This window comes from Stenella coeruleoalba (genome assembly GCF_951394435.1).
Source record: "Stenella coeruleoalba genome assembly, chromosome: 2".
NCBI classification, from domain to species: domain Eukaryota; kingdom Metazoa; phylum Chordata; class Mammalia; order Artiodactyla; family Delphinidae; genus Stenella; species Stenella coeruleoalba.
In genome coordinates this window covers 122259375-122272317 of record NC_137147.1, presented here as the reverse complement: position 1 = coordinate 122272317, position 12943 = coordinate 122259375, and the positions used below count along the sequence as shown (strand labels likewise).

At 46.8% G+C, this 12943-nt stretch overlaps 1 protein-coding gene across 4 annotated transcripts in view; it reads left to right on the top strand.

The window, feature by feature from the left end:
- The window catches only part of LOC307181710 (protein FAM169B-like), an 84675-nt gene that overhangs the window by 24285 nt on the left and 47447 nt on the right, over positions 1–12943 (top strand). The window lies entirely within an intron of this gene.

The window sequence follows — 12943 nt, the reverse complement described above, 5'->3', positions numbered from 1 at the left end:
AACTTATGTAATCTGTAACTCATTTATTCTCCCTCTGCATTATCGAGAGCCTGTTTTTGACCAATTTCAGCTTCTTGGAGTGAGTGCTCTGAGCACACGTGGATGGCTGTGCTCAGTTGCATATAGGGCAGGGGTCTGGGGCTGTTGGCAGTGAGCAGTGTGAGGTTGGAGAGGGTTCCAGGCTATCAGTCCACCTGGAGCCCAGGCCACCAGTGAGCTGGAAGCAAACTCCTCGTCTCTGACCTCAAGGGAGTCCCAATTCAAATTCAATCCTATTTAGAAATTTACTCCTTTAGTATACTTTAATGTGTTTTAAAGATTTCCTACAATTCCCATATATTGCTTTCCTAATAAGAAATTAAAAAAACAAACCCTTAGTGAGTTAGCCCTCTTTCAGTGTTGTGGTGTCTGGTGAAAGTTTGGGGTTATGGGTCTTTACAATTTGCAAAGGGGCCTCTTTCAGCTCTCCAGCTCCCCTGGAGATGGACTTTTGCCTTAAACACCGCATGTCCATCTGGGGTTTGTAGTCAGAGGATGCCCTGTTCGATGGGTGTCACAAAGCCCAAGGTGACCTCCTTGACTGGGGAACGTTATTCATCACGTAGACGGTTGTTAACGCTTCTCTTGTTACTAATCCTGAGACACGAGTGTGCTTAGCTAGCTGTCTGGGAGTTTTGGGCATGTTGGCGAAGCCTCCTCCTTGCTCCAGGGCTGGGGGTGGCTGAGCTGTGTGTGAGAGCTTTCTGGTCAAGGTTCAGGACATCTCCTACTCCTGTCAGGTCAAGCCCTGGTTGAACAAAGGGATTATGATAACCCCAGGCCTTTGACATTGCCTTGAATTTGTGACTCCAGCTGGCACCAGGTTAGTGAAAGTAACAGGATGTGCACTCCTTGGGAAACAGATTGTCAAAAAACTCTGAAAATATCATTTGCCATTTTTTTTTTTTTTTTTTTGCGGTATGCAGGCCTCTCACTGCTGTGGCCTCTCCCGTTGCGGAGCACAGGCTCCGGACGCGCAGGCTCAGCGGCCATGGCTCACGGGCCCAGCCGCTCTGCGGCATGTGGGATCTTCCCGGACTGGGGCACACACCCGTGTCCCCTGCATCGGCAGGCGGACTCTCAACCACTGCGCCACCGGGGAAGCCCCTCATTTGCCAGTTTTAAGAAAATGTCCAAATATCAGCAGCCCTCCCTCTGCGTTTTTTTGGCATTTAACACTATTCTGGTTATAGGTCTTTAACTGCAATTTGCAAAATGCAAATATATGACTGACTCATAAAAATCTGTTTCCTATTTCTATTGTACTTAATTTTTTGATCGTTTTCAAGAATGTATTATAATAAATATTCATAAGCTCCAAGAAATCTCACTCTGGACCTTTCTTTATATTTCATAGAACTTTAAATAAAGTTTCCAAACGTTTTCCTGCTGCTGGGGCTCTATGATGGTTGCTGCAATTTTGCGTGATTTCCAAAAAGCACTCAGGTGTTATCCACACCTCATGCTCTTTAGTCTGGTATTTTGAAGCAGGCACGATATGTAAATGCACCTCTTGTGCCTTGAAACACGTGGACTCCGAAGCAGCCGATGGTACCATAGAGCCTCTTCACAGCTTTGACACATGTGCCACTTCAGTTATGTGCTTAGCTGTGACCATCAAGAAGGCTGTCCCTGGTTACTTTATAATTTTCCAATTATATTTGTGAAGGCCTTGTGTTTGTGTGGTTAGATGGAAGCTAAAGGGATCAGAGCTGTTTGATAAGCCCGTGTATGAGTTAATTATTGGTAAGCTGATTGAATCCATCATAGTAACTTCCAATAACCCTGCGAGCAAATGAAAAACATCCTGGAGTTGTGAATTCCCTGGTGGCAAGTAGTTAATATTCCTGGCGGGCTACTGAGTTAAGGCAGACCTCAGAGACGTTGCGCAGGTTCCGGACCACTGCAGTAAAACGAATATGGCAGTAAAGAGAGTCACACGAATTCTTTGGTTTCTCAAATATAGAAAAGTTATATTTACCCTATACTGTAGTCTGTTAAGTGTGCAGTAGCATTATGTCTAAGAAAACAATGTACACACCTTAATTGAAAACACTTTATTGCTAAAAAAGCTGACCATCATCTGAGCCTTCAGCAAGTCATAGTAATCTTTTTGTAATAGTAACATCAAAAATCACTGATCACAGATCATCATAACACATGTAATAATAACGAAAGAGTTTGAAATATTGCGAGAATGACCAAAATGTGACACAAAGATGTAAAGTGAGCAATTGCTGTTGGGAAAATGACGCTGACATAGGGTTGACACAAACCTTCGATTTGTAAAAAAAATGCAATAAAATGAAGCACAGTAAAATGAGGTCTGCCTGCAATGCAGCTGTCCAGCTTTCCCCTGTAAGAAACTGGGGATGTGCCTTCCGTGAAGGTGGTTTGTGAAGTACGTGCCCTCGTTCTGTCTGGCTGTTCCCTGCGGGGCTCATGCTTGACTGTTTCTCTAATCAGTGGCTGGTTTCTGTCACCGAGGGGACACAGCCGAAGGCACACAGCCGAAGGCTGCCAAGAACCCTCCCTTCCTTAGTTGTTTTGTACCTCCCCACGGCCCTATCTTTCATTTATTTCCCCTTGTTTTACTATTCCTCTTATTTTTAAATTATTAACTGAACTCAGGTGTTTACAAAGATTAAAAATATAACTCTCCTCATCAAAAAAGTAGTCTTTTCTTACCTCCTATATTAAATCAAAACTGCTTATCCTGGCATTCCAGATTCCCATCAACTGATGGCCTTTTGCTTCTCTCATTTCTTCCTGGGACCTGCAAAATAGAATTGATGAACCCGGACTTTGGCATCAGATTCAACAGACTTGGCGTCCTGGCTCTGACAACTGACTGAGTGACCCGGATAAGTGATTTGGCCTCTCCAAGTCTCAGTTTGGTCATTTGCAAAATGGGGGCATCTTAGCTACTTCACAAGGTAGTTGTGAGGATGAAATGATTTGTGGCAGAAAATCTGATGCTTTGGACCATCTAGGGCAGAGAGTAGGCGTGAAATTAGAAGTATTCTTCCATCGTGGTGCACTTTTGCATGTTCTTCTCTGTCTTTGAGTGCTGTGTTATAGAAGCACAGGGTTTTAGAATGGGAGGCCTTCTTGTCAACTGCTGGCCAAACTTTGGCAACTGAATTACCTCCCTGATGGATTCTGCTTGCAAACATCACGGAGAAGAAGGTAACACCACACTAGGGCAATCTAATCTGTTTTTGAACTACTCTAATGGTAAGACCATTGTTCTTTCTACTAATCCAAAACTGCCTCGTTGGATAATGTCATGCAGTCCATCCAAAAGCAGCCAGAGATCAAGGATGGGCTGGGGAGGATGTACCTCTACACCACCTGGCTAAAAAGAAACAGGTGGCAGTTGTCATCCTTGGAAGCGCAGTGAGCCTGGACATTGCAGTGGGCTGCTGGAAAGCAGATGGAACCTGGGGCTGCCTTAATGGAAGCATAATGTTCCAGCTCAATTACAGCCCCATTCTCTTTGGTTGCTGCTCAGGATGCAGCTGAAACAAACTGGTGCTTATCCGTGGAGAGCAACTGGGGGGGTTGAGAGGGCTTGAAACCATTTGAACAAGGCTCGAGGAAACTAGGGCTATTTAGCTTTAGAGAAGGGAGACAAGGTTCCAGAAGCTCACAGTTGAAAGGGTGTTTAGATCATTAGGTCCAGTGCTTTCCAAGATGATTTTAGGTGGTACAGCTGAATTTCAGAAGGAGAAAAAGGATGATCTTTTGAATTTTATTTCAATTTTAAATATATCAAGGAAAGAGATTGTTTCCTCCTAATATGGCTTTAATGCTTAGCTAACACTTGTTAATCTCCTTTAAAAAAAAAAAAGAAAATAGGTCTCCCAGCTGAGCACCCTTAGCTAGACTTTAAAGATTTATCATAGTAAGATTTATTTTTATAATCATGGCAAATGATGCCTCTTTTATGGTAGGGCTAAGAAGGTAGTATAGAGATATATCAGAATCATGAAGGTGTTGTCTGGGGCACCGGCTTGTAGTCTGGGAGAGCCTGGCCTGTTCCGGGACAGCTCTATTAGAACGTTCTTCTTAAAGAGCCCAAACTGATATGCTCGTGTGTCTCCTCATTGGCCTAGTGCCCCTACGGGGGCCATCCAGGTAGGTGGGCATGGCTGCTCCACAGGGCAGATCTTCCTAGGCCTGAGGCCAGCTGCCATGTTTCCTGAGTCTTCTTTTAAGATCACTCACACGTTTCTCATTCTTTAGCTGTTCCTCCTTTGTTGTGGGCTCCAGAGCCCATCACATCCTGGATCCTTCTTTCAGATCTGGCTTCTCTTGGAACATGGTGTGCAGATACCACGTCATGGATGGTCTGGTGGAAAGAAGCTGGGTTTTGGAGTCAAGTAGACCTGAGTTCAAATCTTCTGCCCTTTATGAGTGGGTGGCCTGGGTTAAGTTATTTAGCACCTCTGAGCTTCAGTTTCCTGTCTTCCTACTTAGGTGTGGCCCGTGGCCTAGCAGCGAGATGGCACCGCACAGGGAAGCTTGTTAGAAATGCAGGCACTTGTGCCCCACCCAGACCCGCTGAGTCAGAATCTGTCCTTTAACAAGATCTCCAGAAGCCATCTGAGAAATGCGCTCTAGAGAACCGTGAGAGGAGAGTGGTGGCTGGTGAGAGCATTCCTCACTTTTCTTGGACATTCAGTTTCCACAAAGTTAGCCTCAGTTTACCTTGGCATTTCCTTAGAACCAGCCCAAGGCTGACTCACCTCTAGCTGATGGCTCATTACCATGCATGCCCGGCCCCTGGGCTTTTATCACAAACTTGTTATCAAGACATTGCTCTGTCCTCCAATGTTTTGAACCCACAGGAAGGACTACTATTATTCCCATTATATATATAGATATATATAAACAAACAGTTTTATGGAGCTGTAATTCACATATCATACAATTACCCATTTAAAGCATATAATTCAGTGATTTTTAGTATATTCACAGAGTTGTGCGTCTGTCACCACACTTAATTTTCATTACCCCTAAAAGGAACCAACCCCACTTCCCTATCCTCCTTAGCCTTAGGCAATCTCTTCCATTTCTATAGATTTGTCTGTTCTGGACATTTCCTATGAATGGAATCATGGAGTATGTGGACTTGTGTGTCTGGCTTCCTTCATTGCATAATGCCTTCAGGAATCATCCATTCTGAAGCATGTTTCAGTACTTCATTTATTTTTATGGCTGAATACTATTCCATTGTATGGATTTGCCACATTTTGTTTATCGATTTACCAATTGATGGATGTTTGGGTCGTTTCCACCTTTTGGCTATTATGAGTAATGCTGCTGTGAAAATTCTTGTACAGGTTTTTGTGTAGATATATATGTATGTATCTTTTTAAGTCAGTGTTTTTGTTTTCTTCAGATAAATACCCAGAAGTGGGATTGCTGAATCATGGGGTAGTTCTATTTAAAAAAATTTAAGGGACCTCCATACTGTTTTTCCTAATGGTTGCACCAACTTACATTTCCACCAATAGTGCATAAAGGTTCCCTTTTCTCTACATCCTCACCAACACTTGCTATCTCTTGTCTTTTTGATAATAACCATTCTAACAGATGTGAAGTGATATTTCTTTGTGGTTTTGGTTTCCATTTCCCTGATGATTAGTGATGTTGAACACTTTTTTATGTAGCTGTTGGCCATCCGTATGTCTTTGGAAAATGTCTTTTCAGATTAAATGTATTCTGAGATTCAGTTTCCAATGTGTGGAAGTGTGTGGTTTCCCATAGCACCAAGTAGTTCTCTAGCACCAGCTGGTTGTCCTTCCATTTACCTCAATTCTGACACTACCTGGAGATACCATCAGATTCTATAGGTTAGGGGTTTAGTCCTACCAGACTCCCTTGCCCCCCACTTCAGACACCAGCCTCAAGCCTACGCTTTACCTGTACTTCTGACCAACTGGCTATAAATCAGAGGTTCCCATGACTCTGTGCCCCCTTCAGGCTCACCACTCTCTCAGTACCTCCACATGTTCACTAGCCCAGAAGTTCTCTGAACCCAGTCCTTTTGGATTTTTATGGAGGCTTCATTACAAAGGCATGATTGATGAAATCACTGACCATTGGCAGCTGATGCAACCTCCAGGCTCTCGCCCCTCCCCGGAGGCCAGGCAGATGGGACTGAAAATTCCATCCCTCCAATCACGTGGTTGGTTCTTCTGGCAACCAGCCCCCATCCTTAGGTGGGTCCAAACATCACCTCAGTAACATAACAAGAGACACCTTCCCTGCTCTCATCACTTAAGAAATTCCAAGGGTTTTAGGAGTACTACACCAGAAATGGGAAGAAGACCAAATATATATATTTCTTAATGTAAATCACAGCATCACACAGATCCTCTGCCTATTTTTTAACCACATTGTTTTTTTGCTGTTGAGTTGTATGAGTTTTTATATGTTTTGGACCTTTTATCAAATATATGATTTGCAAACATTTTCTCCTATTCAGTAGGTTACCTTTTCATTTTGTTGACAGTTTCCTTTGCTGTATAGAAGTTTTTTAGTTTGATGTAGTTCCACTTGTTTTTTTTTTGCTTTTGTTGCCTTTGCTTTTGGTGTCAAGTCCAAAAAATCATCGCCAAGACCAATGTCAGGGGGTCCTTGTGGTTTTGATTTGCATATCCCTGGTGGCTAATGATGTTGAACATCCTTTCAAGTATCTGTTGGTCATTTTAATATCTTCTTTGGAGAACTATCTATTGAGATCCTTTACCCATTTTTGCATTGGGTTATTTATCTTCTTGAGTTGTAAGAATTCTTTATATATTCTAGATACTATCCCTTACCAGATTTATAAAAATTTTCTCCTATGTTGTGGGTTATCTTTTTACTTTCTTGATGGTGTCCTTAGAAACACAAAAGTTTAAAATTTTTATCATGTCCTGTTTATCTGTTTTTTGTTGTTGTTTTGTTGCTTGTGCTTTTGTTGTTAAATCTAAGAAAACTTTGCCTGTTTTGAAGAGTAAGTCCTTTCATCCAGTTATATTAACTCTTCCTACTGGCTGTGTAGTTAATATCATTTGAAGTTCTGAAGGTGTGCATTCTTTATTTTTAATACAAGTATTTAAAAATGCTTATTAAAAATTCATGCAATTATTATACCACAAAACACACACCTAACCCATTATTTAGCATACATTTCTGGAGATTTCAAGAGACTTTCATAAAATGCAAGTCAAGAGACTTTATGAAATACATGCCTGCAGTTAAGAATGGAGGGAGGGCTTCCCTGGTGGCTCAGTGGTTGAGAGTCCGCCTGCTGATGCAGGGGACACAGGTTCGTGCCCCGGTCCGGGAAGATCCCACGTGCCACGGAGCGGCTGAGCCCGTGAGCCATGGCCGCTGAGGCTGCATGTCCGGAGCCTGTGCTGCACAACGGGAGAGGCCACAGCAGTGAGAGGCCCGCGTACCGCAAAAAAAAAAAAAAAAAAAGAATGGAGGGAAATCTGGCTGCTGAAATTAAGATGACTTATGTTTAATTATTCTCCTAACACTTGCCTAGAACACTCGTCAGAAAAGGGAGTGAGGCCAATTTGTCTCTTCTGGTCTTGGTGAATTCATGCTGATTTTAAGTCCAGTCTTTCTTTTCTAGGGTACTTACAGATCATCTTTCATAATTCACTCTAGACCACCATTAGGAAGGGATGTTCAGGGAACCAGGCATTAGTTCCAAGACCTGCACCTTCCCCACACACACCAGGATGGCACTGGCTCATGTGTCTTTCTGGCCCCTTCCGGCATCTCATGCTCTCAGCGACTAAAGGTTACAACTTCAGGATCACATTCGCAGGACTTCTGGCCCCTGGGATGTACATTCACTGAGGCTTATGCCTCTCTAAAAGGAGCTAATGCACTCCTTTGCTTTTCCACTGTTTCCAGCTGCTTGCTCCTAATTTGGAGGCCCTTTGCCTTCTCTGTGGCAAGTAGAGCCTCTGGCTAAGTTGTATTTCTTCCTCGGGCTCTCCCCTCCGAGTCCCGCCAGCCTACCCAGGCAGCTGTCCTGTTTCCTTGAACGTCTTCCCAGCCTGCCTGAACTTCCTCAGTGCCCGGCTTTTCCTACTTTGGTCTTACAGGATGGTGCTGGGCCTGGGGACCTTGGCTGTGGGGAGGCCTCTTCCACCCTTTGCACTCGTCCTTTTAACATCTGACCCTTTCTGATGGAAGCCCTCTTGGCAAGCTCCTAGGCCACATGGATACTTTTCCTAGATGATCTCTTCCTGCTTTCCTTGTCAGGAAACTTGTCAGGTTTTTTTCAGCTCTCCTTATGACAATATCTGTTTGATTTTTTTTTTCTTCCATAAAACGTAGTGGTTGATGATCAGAGGACAGAGCAACGAGTGTCCAGAGGCTGATTAAAAAATGTCTATTTAGCGCTTCCCTGGTGGTGCAGTGGTTGAGAGTCCACCTGCCGATGCAGGGGATGCGGGTTCGTGCCCCGGTCCGGGAAGATCCCACATGCCGCGGAGCGGCTGGGCCCGTGAACCATGGCCGTTGAGCCTGCGCGTCCGGAGCCTGTGCTCCGCAACGGGAGAGGCCACAACAGTGAGAGGCCCGCGTACCGCAAAAAAAAAAAAAAAAAAAAGTCTATTTATAATTGAGTCAAATGAAAGAGACCTAATGCCACAGTGCTATGGAAGCTTCCAGAATAAGGGGACTCTTGGGTATTGCTGGGTGTAGGAGGAGCACGAGTTCTTGGCAGGGAAGTGCCTGTCTGGCTAGCATATGGGGTAGGAGGCCTGAGAAGTTCTCCACTGCCCGCTCACCGGGACCTCTGTTCTCCTCTCCCACTGTCCAGGCCGACTGGTGGTCACACAGTGGTCACACAGCTGCTCCTCTGCCCTGCAGGGCTGGGTGCTCTGGACGTGAAGCAGTACCCGTGGAGGCGCATGGAATCTGGAAAGTAGGCCCCCTCATCCCAGGCAGTGCCCCACCTTACAGACTCTGGCCCTGAGTCTTACTGACCCCTTCTCTGAACGTTTTGCAGCTTCCTTTCATAAAGCCTTCTCTACACTCCTGGCCCCTGCCTGGTGGGGAGGCCATGCTGAGGGGAGCTGGCCAGATGCCTGGTGACGTTATGGAGGATGGGTGGGGACTGGGGCTGGAGAGGGGTCCGCCTTTGGATCTCAGCCCTTCGAAGAATGCCTTAGTCATGATCGGAAGGAAGGATGGAGAGAAGGGAGGACAAGTGTTGAGTGTCCAGGAGTCTGGGAGCGCCCACAGGAGAGATGCTGAGGCCTCGCCCGGTGGGGAGAACTCGGGTTGGTGAAATAGTGGAAACGACAGGATTTGGGATGAATTGGAGGGGCCAAGGAGGGAGGCCTGGAAATGACTGGGGTTCCGGCTGGGGCAACAGTGCTGGGTGATCTGGAAGGAAGAGCTTGGGGCGAGGGCAACCTGAGCTCCTCTGCAGGGTCTGTGGGCTGTCAAATTGAAGGAGGGGTCCGGGCAGGGACCTGGATCCCAGGTGTACATCACTTTGCAGCCGTTCTTGGCTCTTTCTTCCTGGAGGGTGTGTTGTGAATTCCCTGTGCAGGGGAAGTGTTGAGGCTGAGAAACAGAAAGCGGGGTCCTTGCGGAGAGAGAGGACAGAGGGACGGCTGTTTGTGTTTGTTACCACACGCTGGCTTCCCTGATTGGAACATCTATCCCCCCAGCCTGCTTCCAGGACGTTTTGTGACCAAGCATAACACTCATCCTTCAAATTGCTGCTAATTTATTTATGGCTTTTGGTGATTGCGTGTCATGTGCACCCTGAGAAAAACAAGCAGGGAATCAAAAAATGATGATTTTTTCCTGGAAAAGCATGCCCATTCTAGGCCTGCAGTGACAGCGAGAGCCAAGGCAAACATTCAGTTGAAACCAGAGCCGCTGTGTAGCCGCCTTCCTGGTGGCTGTCGTGGGCTGAGAGGTGATTGTGACACAGCGGGCCTGGGGCCAGGCCTTCTCTGGGCTGCGTTTGGGGCAGGTGGGTGGTGGTTCAGGAGGGGTGGGTGGGTGGAAACTGAGATGCCCTGAGATGCCCAGAGAACTTCTGCAGAACTGGAAGGCCCTTTCTGGGACGTTCCTCACCCCTGAGAAGGCTGCCCAGATTTGGGGGAGGGGTTGGGGGAAAGGCCAGAAGATGGGGTAGGGGGAGGCGCTGTGAATTTCTGACCTTCAGGAAGGGGGCACCCAGCTAGAGCAGCTCCTGGTCCCCTGTTGGCCTTGAAGGGAGAGGTCAGGCCTCCCGGTGAGTGGGATGGATGGGGCTAAACCCAGCTCTGTTAGCAGGATGAACCTGTGGACCTGAGTCAGTGAAGTGGTTTTTAATATCTCTGGTAAAAACCAAGCTAATATGGCAGGAGTGGAGGAGAGGCTCGTTGCCCTGGTGAAGTCTGAGTCTCAGCATGTGGAGAACTAATTACAGTTTTCCTGGCTTTGAAGTGTGATGACCCCCGCGGACTCACGAACCCCAAGGGTTCAGGGACCGCCTGATTAGCAGCCTCGTTGGTGCAGCCTCCCGTGATCCCATGGACGTTGAATCTTTACGTTTAAGTCTGTGCTTGCATTTTGAATAAAGGAGAAGTAGACATTAGCCTGAAATGGATCCCATCCTCCCAACCTTCTACATGGGGGAGTCCCGCTTAAGTGGGTTTGACAGTTTGGGGGAAAAGAGTTCTGGCCAGAAATTCAGGCTCGATTTAAATACCTGCTTCTCGTGGTGGCTAAGGCGCCCGTGTGGCTGTGCAAGCTGAGCCGGTGTCAGGTGGCCCCCAGGTTGAGTGGGACCTGACTTCACATAAGCTAAGAGAGCTCCGTGCTAGAAACCAGGAGAGTTCTGTTTTCCGTGGGCCGTGACGGATGCGGATGGAAGAGCTATTTGCAGTGACAGCGCTGTGTGTTTGGGAGCACATGTTGGCTATTGTTTGGGATTTCCTTCTTTATTCCCTATTAATTTATGACACTTACTGTGAGTTGGATGTCAATGTAGGGGAAAACAGCATCCCACAAACAAAAAACATGTCATTCTTACCAAGGGACTAATGGTATTTGGAAAACAGAGAAGCTCCAAGGAAAATATTCCAAGAGTCACGGATGTGCGGGGTTGGGGGCGCTTCTCTGAGGCATCCTAGGGCTTTACCACTGCAGCTTGGGCTGTCTGCACCTCTCTGTGCTTCCCCCAACCCTGAGAAACTTGCTGTACTTGCCTTGGTACGGCCTGTGATTTTAAGATGCCTTTCCTAGATAGACTAGCTCTGGTGTGGGCTTCTTTCGGCCTCCAACACCTTGCTGTCCAGCTGTGCCTCAGGATCCAGGCACCTCATCTTACCTGGTCTTCCTGGAGTTAAAATCTCCACTCACGGAAACAAAGTCGCCGAAGGCAAGAAGGGCCTAAGAACCACAGGGAAGCTGATGCAGATATACTACAAACCAGATGTTTCCTTCTCCCTGGCAAAGAGGTGCCCAAGTTCACAGGGCATCTGGGGAAGCGTTTTCCTCTAAGGAAGACATCTGTATGGAAATGGTAGCCCGAGTAATGCGATATGACAGTTGCTATGTCAACTTGCGTATTTTTCCCCTCCCCTTAAATTATTGACCGGCTCAGTCAATGTTGCATAAAAGTCATGCAATGCCTTGGAATGTGTTTATGTGCTGTCCTCTGCCAGAACTTTTCAGCATTTTTTTCCTACGTGTATTTTGCTTTTGGGAAGATGGCCTGTCACTTTGGTTTAACTGTGCTCTTTTTTGGGGGAAGTACATATTTCTTAGATTTGTAACAGGGCAGTGGCAGCTTAGACTCCAGGGGAGCCATTGGGGGAGGCTGGTGGGGGGTAACAGGCAGACCTGAAGCTCCTTTGGTTGTGACTGAAGAAGTGTAAACCATGGGCCAGTATGTAAACAGCTTGCAGTTATTGTGGGGAGGTAGGGTGTGTGTGTGTGTGTGTGGGAGGGGTGTGTGCGCGTGTGCAAGCGTGCGCATGAGAGCTCCTCCCTCCTTGGTTGCTATGATGGTGTGGGGATGGGCCTTCTCTGTCTCTGCTCACCTCTGGCTGTGTATCCAGCCACCTGCTGGCCACCCCGACGTTGCTATCTCTAACAGGCATTTCAAAACTGAAACCCTCACACCTCTTCCTCGTCCTCACTTCCTCCTGGTGAAGACACCTGCGTGCTTCTCAAGCTTGGGAGCTGGCTGCTGTCCTGCCTTCCCTCTCTCTTCTGCCTTAGGACCAGTTTGAGTCCCAGGTGGTCTTTTCTGCCACCCGAGCATCTCCCTCCCTGCCAGCATGACTGCTGCACTCATCCCCTCCTTACTTCTTGGCTGGATGACCACAGGCTCCCATTGCCCTCCTTGTCTCCAGCCTTACCTACACCCGAATCCAGTATGATCCTTCTCAAATAACCTTTTTCTTTTTTTCTTCTTAATTTCTAAAGGACTAATTCTTCCCACCTGGGCATAACCCAACTGTTCTCTCTCTAAACCACCACTCTGATCATGTCTCGCATCGATTGGACTCCTCCAGAGACTGACAAAGCCAGTACCTCAACCTGGTCCCCAGAGACCCCAGCACCGGAGCCCCGTCTGGCTCAGGCCTATTCTTGGAACTCTGCCTAGCCCTTCCAGACAGCTTGCTATGGTCTGAATATTTGTGTCACCCAGCAAATTTATATGTTGAAATCCTAAGCCCATGTAATGGGGTTGGGATGTGGGGCCTTTGGGAGGTGCTTAGGTCATGAGGGTGGAGTCCCCTCGAATAAGGACACCGTGGGAAGTCAGCTGTCTGCAACCCAGAAGGGCTCTCATCAGAACCTGGCCATGCTGGCACCCTGATCTCAGACTTCCAGTCCAGAAATGTGAGAAGTAAATTTATGTTGTTAT